This window comes from Petaurus breviceps, unplaced genomic scaffold, assembly GCF_028583685.1.
Source record: "Petaurus breviceps papuanus isolate PSGF00001 unplaced genomic scaffold, PetGlider_PUasm1.0 181, whole genome shotgun sequence".
Lineage (NCBI taxonomy): Eukaryota > Metazoa > Chordata > Mammalia > Diprotodontia > Petauridae > Petaurus > Petaurus breviceps.
In genome coordinates this window covers 6,410,248-6,420,816 of record NW_027185784.1, presented here as the reverse complement: position 1 = coordinate 6,420,816, position 10,569 = coordinate 6,410,248, and the positions used below count along the sequence as shown (strand labels likewise).

Sequence of the window (10,569 nt, the reverse complement as noted above, 5' to 3'; positions counted from 1 at the left end):
GTTTCCTCTTCTATAAAGGAGACTAAGATTTATATCACCGATCTCAAAGTTATAATGAGAAAGTTGCTTTGTTAAGCTAAAAAGTTCTATATAAATTTGACCTGCTACTACTGCTAAGGTTAAGGACACTGACCACAAAGGTTTGTTGTGAAAATTAAATTCCTGAATGTAAAGTACTTTGTTAAAAGGTCACCTATTATTACAGGCAGAACCCAACTGTCTAAATTGTCTAAGGCAGAGCCCAGGTGTCTAAAGAATTATCTAAAAGCTTTCATTAGCTTCTGCTTAGCGTCTGAAAGAATTGCATTTCAAATTGTAACCTTAAGATCATCCAGGATCAGCTAGGTGGCACCGTAAATAGAGCACAGGCCCTGGAGTCAGGAGGTCCTGAGTTCAAATCTGGCCTCAGACACTTGACACACTTACTAGCTGTTTGACCTTGGAAAAGTAACTTAATCCCAATTACCTTGCCTTCCCCCTTCCCCAAAAAATAAATAAATACTAAAATTGAGGAAAACAAAAAAAGGAGTCTTAAAAATATATATCATTGGGGCAGCTAGGTGGCACAGTGAGTAAGAGCACTGGCCCCAGAGTTGGGAGGACCTGGGATTAGTTCCGGCCTCAGATACTTAACACCCACACACAAAAAAAACTGGCCATGTAACCTTGAGCAAGTTACTTAACCCCAATTGCTTTAAATATATATATATATATATATATATATATATATCATCTAAAGAATGAGGTTTTGATGTGTATGTGACAGTTTTGACATTATTCCTCAAGAAAAAATCTATTGGAGATAGATCAGGTGACCAATGTGGCCAAGCAAGAAGAACTTGCCATGCCAAGCCATTAATTTGAGAAAGCATCATCCAGAAATCAATGCATAAGGCTCCATAAGTGTCTTGTCTTATTAAAATTTTTAATTTATTATTAAAATTCATAAAACTAAAGAAGCTTGAATACAGTTTCAAAAAGTTATTTGTAAGTTTGGACCATTTATGCTTCTGGAGTTATCAAAGCTTAGAATTGCACTAAGCCTTTTGGGGACACTGTATACACACATGTATGTATGTTTTATGTATATATGAATGTGTACACACACATATATACATAGTCTTTGAATTCCTAGCTCTATGTACACATGCCTAGACCATAGTCACAATTTAAAATCCTTAATGAATAAATTAAATGGATCATATTTACAAATGGTCCTCTGGAGCTATTCATCCTAACCCAGTCATCTTTCTTCTTCAACTCAGAATAGCTATATAGTTTGTCTTATGCAAACACAGAGGACTTAGTATTTGGGAAGACTTAGCACCTCCAGTCAAAGCTCAGACTCCTCATCCCAAGGACTAGTTCTCAATTTTTTCCACATGGATGAGAGAGAGGGCAAAGGCTCAACATATTATATCTGATAGAGACTTCAGAGGCCATAAACTGAGGCTCAAAATCAAATGATTTCTCCTTGGTCACACAGATATTTCCCACAGCAAGAAGTCTAAAATCTATGATTAGGCATACATCTAAACAGATCTATTAGACTACTATATTGATCAATTATAGTTTACAATTATAATTGGCTTAGGAAACTATCAATTATAACATTGCCTCAATCAGGAAATGGTTCCAAAAAGATATTCTTACAATTTTTAAAAAGGCATTCCATTCATAAGCCCTGCTATTGCTTGAAAGAAATGAAATTTGGGGAATTTAATAAGGATTGTAAAATGAAGCATAAAAGAGAAGTGAAAACAAAAAGGATATTGTTTATCCTGTACTTTGAATTCTATGTGAAACCAGTCAAGGTAAATGATTAATGTGAGGTCTGGAGAAATGGACAGTGTACTGAAGCAGATAATCACAGATATGGATTTCCTTGTCTCCGTTTTCTGTTTGACAAGTGAGATGTACCATCTCAACACAAGAATCTTTTGCGTGCACAGACTGTCAAATCCTCCTGGTTTTTCCTTTGGTCCATCTTTACAGTCAGACCATAAATAGTGTTGACAAGGCATGACTGTGCTTTAGTTTTACTCCACTAAGTTTTGGACAGATCTTTCTACCACCTGATAAAGATAGAGTACAAGGAGAACAAGGGAACGGTAACAACCAAAATTTTAAGAAAAGGACATTTTCAACTTTTGGAGCCTAATTACTGACGAGGAACAGTGACTCAGAAAGATAAATGGTAAGTGGTTTGGGAGACAAAGCTACTGTCCTAATTTCTTAAATTCCTTCTCCTACAAATTTTGTGGACATCTTCAGAACATAGATTAAGAAGAATTAGTACCTAATCTTGGAACTTTCTATTTCTCCTATACATTCGTAATTATTCACTAGATATATTTGTGCACATGCCTTAGTATTAAAACAGATTTTAAACTCCTTGGGGCAAAGATCATGTCCAACTTATCTTTGAATCTTCCCTAGCATCTAAAATAGTGTTTACCATATATTAGGTACTTAAGAGATGAGCAAATGATTGATTTACAAACTTCTAATGCCCAATTCAATCCTTAATTTGATGAATACTAACATCATCACCAGGGATAAACCAGACAGTTCAGTGTTCCAAAGAAATCGGATGATCTGACTCTTTAGGGAGAAAAAAGCATCTCTGGAGGAACAAGCTGAAAGCTTCACACAACACCATCATTTCTTCATGTAACTTGTTTCTTCACTAGGAATTCCCACTACTATTTTGGAATATCACTGAGCTTTTCCAGTTATTTCAATGAGTGCCGTGAAAACCAGATTGGTGATTGGTAAATAGCTAAACAAATTGCAATAGTCATATAATTAAAATTATTGTACTGCAAGAAGCAACAAATATGATGAATTCAAAGAAATTTGGTAAGACATATATGAACTGATGTAGAATGAAGCAGGCAGAACCAGGAAGACAATCTACACACTGATGCCAAAAGTATAATTGAAAAACAAAACAAAGAAAGAAATTGAAAGGTACTCACTTTTGGTAGCACATATACTAAAATTGTAATGGTACAAAGAAGATTAGCATGGCCCCTGTGCATGGGTAACATGCAAATTCATGAAGCGTTCCATATTTTTAGAGACTGAAGAGTGTCCCTCCAACTTTCCTCCTTTACCAAATGACCAAATAAATTTCCTTCTTTTGAAAAATAAAGAAATTGAATAATGCATAATTTTCATGACAAATCTTAGCCCTAAAAAAAGACTTTAGAAAATATATGACCTTCCCTGCTTTGCAGAAGAGAGTGGATATGGGTGTGAAACTTTAAATATACTATCAAACAGACTTGATATGTTGGCTGGTTTTGCTAAACTCTACCCTTTCTTTTTTTTTACCTGTGTTTCAAGGAATGGTTCATTGGGTACGAGATGTAAATAAAACAAAATTATTTTAAAGCATGACTTGGGATATCTTGGAACATTTTGGGGGTGGCTAGGTGACACAGGGAATAGAGCACTGGCCCTTGAGTCAGGAGGACCTGAATTCAAATTCGGCCTCTGACACTTAACACTTACTAGTCATGTGATCTTGGCTAAGTCTCTAATCCCCAATTGCCTTGCCTGTCCCCCTCCAAAAAGGAAAAAAAAAGATGGAAACTGGATATATCCAGAAACCAAAAAAGTATCAGTAAAAAATTATATTATTTCAAAAGAAAACTAACTTATTTTAAAAATATGCTATAAAGGTACTTGGGAAATATATTTTAGAATCTTAGAGGGGTTAAATTGAAAGTTATTATGGAATCAAACATAACAAGCTGTTGCAATATCAAAAAGCTTGAGAATCACTTGTCTATAAGCATGGTAGCAGATAAGTCACAGTGTCACTTAGCTGTAATTTGTGATCAAACTGATTAGTCACAGTCTACCTCTATGTCAATAGAATAAGCTGAAAGTTGAAAGTTCTTATCACTCTAAATGTGCAAACCACCTAAGCAGATCATAGATAACAAGTTCTACCAAATATCCTGGTTATAAGGTCCTGTAAATAGTCTGACCTATTAGATTTACTTTGCATATAGCAACATTTTTTCTCTCATCTCCATGTCCTTGCATAGATGAATTCCCTTCTAGAATATATATTCCCTTGTTACTTCTGCCTCTTAGAATACTGAGTTTCCTTCACATCACAGCTTGTACCTCCTCCTCCTAACACAAGACTTTTTCTAATCTCCTTCAGTTGTTAGCTCTATCTACCTCTTGCAGTGAGACATTATGATAATACGTCATATATGTTATATTTACTTATCTGTTTCTAGATAAATAAGCTGCTTTTTTAAGAGTATGACAGCATTCTGGATGTGGAGTGGAGAGCTGAATTTGAATCCTACCTCATCACTTATTAGCTCAGTGACCTTAGGCAAGTCACTTAACCCATCTCAGTCTCAGTTTCTCTGTCTGTATGATGAGATTTTATTCTGAGTATTAAATAAAATAATATATGTAAAACAATTTGCAAACTTTAAAATGCAACTCTACTCCCAAAGTCATTGGTATGGGACTCTTCCCTCATTGGTGGAGAGGAATGCCTTATCCTATGTGAGGGGCAGGGTGGAGATGATGATTACAGGAAAGAGGAGACCTCTTCAGATTTCTTCAGAACTTCTTGAAGTTCAAGACTCTTCATCAAATTATATTTAAGTTACTTTAGATACTAAGCTTACTTTGGACATTTCTGGTTTTGAGCTTCAAGAGGGAAGATAAAAGAGACCAACCTCACAGCAGGTTGCTAAGGGAAAAGACTTTAGCAATACATGAGATGAATTAGTGGTCTCCATCATGTCCCTATCCCCAGTTTGCTACACTAGAGATTTCAAGGAGCTTCCTCTTGGGTGAGACCTAGACTCTTTCCCTTGGTTGAACTGAGTTGCCTTGCTCCAAATTGGAGAGGTTTTCCATTCTGTATTGTCTGGTATATATTCCCATATGTATATCTTCTCTAATTTCCATTTTGCTACTGACTTATATCAATCTTTTTCTTGGGTATGTCTATGAATATTCATTGTGGAATAGATATTTGTTGGAGAAAAGATCAAACATTGGAATAAAGCTTGGGATCCTTCCCCTCCCCCAATAATGAAAGATTAATATGAAGTTTGTTTAAACTTGATCATACTCTCCAGACTAACAACATTTAAGGGAGAAGTTAGATGGAATTCTAACTTGGTGCACCTTCTCTAAGGAGAGCAAAGTGATTGCCTACAGCCCCAATTTTCTACTTCTCCTCCTGGTAAGAATTAAAGTCTCTTTTGAAGGGTGGGAGGATATGTCTATTCTGACCATCACAGAATCACACCCCTTTGCTACATATGGGCAACAGCCCTTGCAACACATGGAGCCTCACTCTAATTGGGCCTCACTACATAGAGAAACTAGTCCCTGATAAGAAAAGTACTAAATAAGTATGAACTGTGTTATCACTAAGGATCTACCCTTAGTGTTTGTATTTTGTCTTTCTAGCCTCACACAGTGCCCTACAGGTATTTTGAATTTGGGTTTTTCTTTTAGTCCTCATTGTTCAGTCATTCAGTTGGGTCTGACTCTTCATGACCCCATGGATCATACTGTTCATGGTTTTTTTTTTTTTAGCAAAAATATTGGGGTGATTTGTCATTTCCTTCTGCAGTGGATTAAGGCAAATGGAGATTAAGTAACTTGTCCAGGGTCACGCAGCTAAAAAATGTCTGAAGTCAAATATGAACTCAGTTTTTCCTTACTCCAGGCCTATCAGTCTATGCACCAAGTCACCTAGCTGCTGCATTTTTTAGTTCATACCTATAATTTACTTGGATAAGGTAATTCCCAGTGATGAAACTCCTTCAACTAATGTAGATCTACAACTATCAAATAACAGATAGTTTTAGAGAGTTTACAGGGGGTTTTGTGACCTCACCATGCATACACAACTGACATGTATCTGAGGTGAGATTTGAACCTAAGATTTCTTCTCTATCCTCTATGCCATGCCACCTATCACCTTGCACAAAGCACATGCTGAAATGTCTGGATTTGAGTGGTATGTGTACATAACAACCCAGCTTAAGTAATCAAAGTTAAGTTTAAAATGCTCTTTTAAAACTCTTTGGCTACTATAGTGCTTAATATTCATATCGTCATATCAGAGACACATGAAATCAGACATGGTTACACCAAGAGATGTAATGTTCTTATTACAAAACTAAAAAATATACACATATATATGTATATATTATTCAATGTAATTGTATTAGGGGATTTATGCAAATAAAACATTATAGGAAAATCTTTTCACATGTGTCTAGAAAGCAAAAGATGAACTAGATATCACTGAATTAATCTAGCAGGTGCTAAGTAATATAAATGAAAAGAAACAAAATGAAAAGAAAGAAAGAGAAGAGCAATGCATTCCATGGAATATTTTTTCCTCCTGTGCACAAAGATATCATCCTAATACTATTCTGGGTAAGATAAATAGATAAACTTCTACTTTTTGAGTTTATACAATTGCGTGGTGAAGAAGATTTTTAAGCATTTTAACTTACTGGGAAATTACTTGCATAAAAACTAAAACATAAAAGTTGCAGTAATAGAGTCCATAAACATCTGGTAGTACATCAAATCTTCAAAACAGCAAGGCAAACTTTTTTTCAATAATGAATTTTGTTGCAAATACAACTCCTAGGGTTATATCCCAAAGAGATCATGGAAGTGGGAGGAAGACCCATATGTACAAAAATATTCACAGCAGCTCTTTTTGTGGTGGCAAAGAATTGGAAATTAAGGGGGTCCCCATCAATTGGGGAATGGCTGAACAAGTTGTTAAAGTATTTACAGATCCTATACTTGACTGTATGCCACCATGGGGGGGAGGGCAGGGAGAGGGACAAAAAGTGAAACCCAAGGACTAGTGGAATTGAATCCTGTAAACTAAAAGTAAACAAACAAATTAATAAAAAAAAATACAATATCCTCCAAAAAAAAAAAAAAGAAATTGCATTGGGTCTTCTTGGACTGCCGAGTATTCCGTTTGTGTGAATCCTGAACCTCCTTAATCGGACATTAATTGGTGTCAGGAACAGGATTCACAGGTTGGAATGCTGTTCTTCAAGAAATCCACTGTGGAAAGGCTTAAATTGAGTGGTTATTGTTATTGAATTTGAGATGGGCACTGATTACAGTAAAAGAAAATATAGACTATTGTAATTTGTTATCATTTGTTAGAATCAAAGAGAGCAGTTAGAATATTAGCCCAGCCTATTTAAAATGACCTGATTATAATAAGGGAAAAGCAAACTTCTTGTAAACTTTTTGGAAGATATGAATGTGAATGGGGAACTGAAATATTAAGGAAAGAAATAAATTTCTTTTCTGAAGGCCAAGGGCATTAGAACTTAGAAATATATAGTTATATGATCAAAAGGTACATATTGTTATTTGGTATTAAGAAAGTGATTCACAGTATGCCCCCCACCCCCGAAAGTTTTATTTACCTTAGTTTACTGTTCAGTAAGGGGATAGTTGGTGGAATCCACATCCTAGGGATTTTTATGGGACTAATACAATTGTAAAGGTGCTTGGTTCAATGCCTGGTATAAAACAGCAATGCTATTTGAGTATAAACTGTGTAAGCTAAAAATTGTTTCATGTTTGTTAACCTTATGTGGAATTTTCTTTAGGTGTGAATTTTATGGGATTATGGGATGAATGATTCTTTGTACAAGGTGAATTGGAAATGCATTTTGTAGAATTCTTACTGAGCAAATGAGAAACCTTGATAAAGCTAAGCACCCACTTCTTTAAATCATTTATTATATGATATGACTGCCAGTTCTTTCATCAGCTTGGTATTATTCTTTGGATACACTCCAGTCTGCTTTGTCCCTTTTAAACTAGAACTAACCACAGTATATCATACATGGTATGAGCAGTGCAGTATACATGGATATTATTGCCTCTCTTGATCTGGATAGACACTATATTTCTACTAATGAACCTCTAAATTTAATTGCCTTTTTGGCACTCAAGTCACATCTTCACCTTACGCTAACCTTGTGGTCAGCTAAAATTCCAGGTATTTTTTCACATGAACTACTGTCAAGCCAATGCTCTACCATATTATACTTGTACATTTTATTTTCAACTAAAGTGTGAGAATTTATTTTTATTCATTATTCCCTTATATTAATTCCTGTTAAAATTTCATTTTATTCACCTTTGCTCAGAATTTTGATCTATCAAGATTACCTTAGTCTCAATTCTATCATTAATAACATTGGTTATCCCTCCCAATCCTATGTCATTTTAAAATTTTATGAGCCTGTCTTCTATGGCTTCATTTAAGCTGGTAAAAGTACATTTAAAATGTGAACTAAGACAGCATCAAGTCACTGACTGGTAAACTTTTAGCAAGTTGGAGAGATTTCACTCAAGGTTGACACCAGTCCATGGATCCTCTTTGTGTATATATGGCTGTTCAATTCATTAAATACTCATCAAACTCTATCATCTTATGGCCATATTTCTCAATCTTATCCACAAGGATATAATGAGAAAGTTTGCCAAATGCCTTGTTGACACCAACATACAGTGTTTATGTCTTTAAATTTAGCTAACATAATCCTAATAAGAAAAGATATGAAGCACGTTTGCCATAATTTATTCTTGGCAAACTTGTGATGACTCAGTAATCACTGGTTTCTTTGCAAATTCATTCATTAATCTTTTGTAAATTTGGCTTTTATTTTGTAAATTTATACCAGAACTGTTATATACAAGCTCTATATGAGATAATAATGAGATGACAACTAAAAAGAGTAATGCAATCTTAAGCTTCACAAATGCTATAAAAGTACTGGTGAGTTTGTTCCAAGGTTATTCTTATTTTATGCCTAGTAATTTTTCCCCTTTATTGGTAAGAATCAGGCCCAAAATGACAATTCTCCTCATCAGTTCCTGAACCTTTTAAAGTATGAAAAATACATTAAGAAAGTATTTGTCATAGAGTTATTATAGCAGTTCTCTGAAAAATTAAAGTGCCTCATTACTACAATATCCCATTAAAGGTTTTTAGTCTGTTTCCTGAACTGCTAACCTATTTCCTTTCTCTGTACCAGTTGTATGCAGTATGTTCCATTTTTCTTGTGGCTTCATTGATCTTTGTCCAAATACTTCTCTCTTCTGGTTGATGGATGTTGCTTAATATACTACCCAACTAATTCCAACTCCATCCTTTTTACCAACTCTTTTCCTTTTGAAATAAGGCATATCAAAAAATATTGGAAAGCAAAAACAAGAGATTGTAATGGATTTGGTAGAGAAATCTTGAAAGATTGGGCCAATGCCAAATGATAGAAACTAGATAAATGTAAAATACAACGATAATGAGATAGCACTCCAAAATTTGGGGGATATAGATAAAACAGCACAAGGAATATTTTTAAAAGATATTTTTGAAAACATATATTAATGAATAGATAATGAGAAAATTAACTGTTAAGTTTTTTAAAAGAGTCACACCCGGAAGGCAAGCGGCACACAGAGGCAGGCCCAGAAGGCACAGCCCGCAGAGGCAGGCCCGGAAGAGGTCTGATCAACTCAGGGGGCAAGTCATCCCACCAACCACAAGGGCCACTACCAGGCCTATCACCAAAGGTCTGGGACTGGAAAGAGCAAGGTAAGAACCAAATGCAGGGCCCCTGTCTGGGACAGCAAATACTCCTGGGACTACCACTTCATAGCCCAGAAATTTAAAAAAAAAAAGCCCCTATCAGGGCATCCAAAGACCAGAATGGCAGAGTGAACCCCGCCTGCTACAACTCCCCCCACACCCTGAAAATATAGCAACTATTGCCCCAGGGAAAAACCCTCTATAGTAAAGACTTGGGAACCCTAGAGGAAGGGCATGACTAGGACCCTGCCTCAAAATGGGTAGAAAGAAGACTGCAAAGCCTCTGGAGTCCTACTATCCTCAGAGGGAGGAACCAAACTCAGAGGGAGACAATGTGGACTCCACACCCACAGCTGAAACATCAACAGGGAATGGGTCCCAAGCAAAGAAAGCTCTCCTAGATGAGCTCAAAAGGAACTTTGAAAACCAAATGAGAGAGAGAGAAGACAAAATGAATAATTCTTTCAAAACGAAAATTGCAGAATTAGAAAAACATTATAATAAGAAAATATCTCTCTAAAACAAAAAGTGTACGATATGAAAAAGGAGCTCCAAAGATTAACCAAGGAAAATGATTTGCTAAAAACTAGAATCAACCAAATTGAAACAAATAACTCTATGAGGAACCAAGAATTAGTCAAACAAAACAACAAAAATGAAAAATTAGAAAAAGAGGTAAAATACCTTAATGGAAAAATAACTGATTTGGAAAACAGATCCAGGAGAGATAATCTGAGAATCATAGGCCTACCAGAAAATCATGATGAAAAAATGAGCCTGTACAAAATTCTCCAAGAGCTAATTAAGGAAAACTGCCCTGAGATACTAGAACCTGAGAGTAAAATAGAAAACACGAGAATCCACAGGACACCTCCTGAAAGAGATCCCAAACTGAAAAGTCCTCGAAATGTTGTGGCCAA

The 10,569-nt window shown here is 35.5% G+C and overlaps 1 non-coding gene across 1 annotated transcript; it reads left to right on the top strand.

Moving 5' to 3' along the window:
- Nucleotides 1-2,973: 2,973 nt before the first annotated feature.
- Nucleotides 2,974-3,081, top strand: LOC138160720 (U6 spliceosomal RNA). Its single transcript, XR_011168201.1, has one exon. It is a non-coding gene; the product is annotated as a U6 spliceosomal RNA (small nuclear RNA).
- Nucleotides 3,082-10,569: the final 7,488 nt, after the last annotated feature.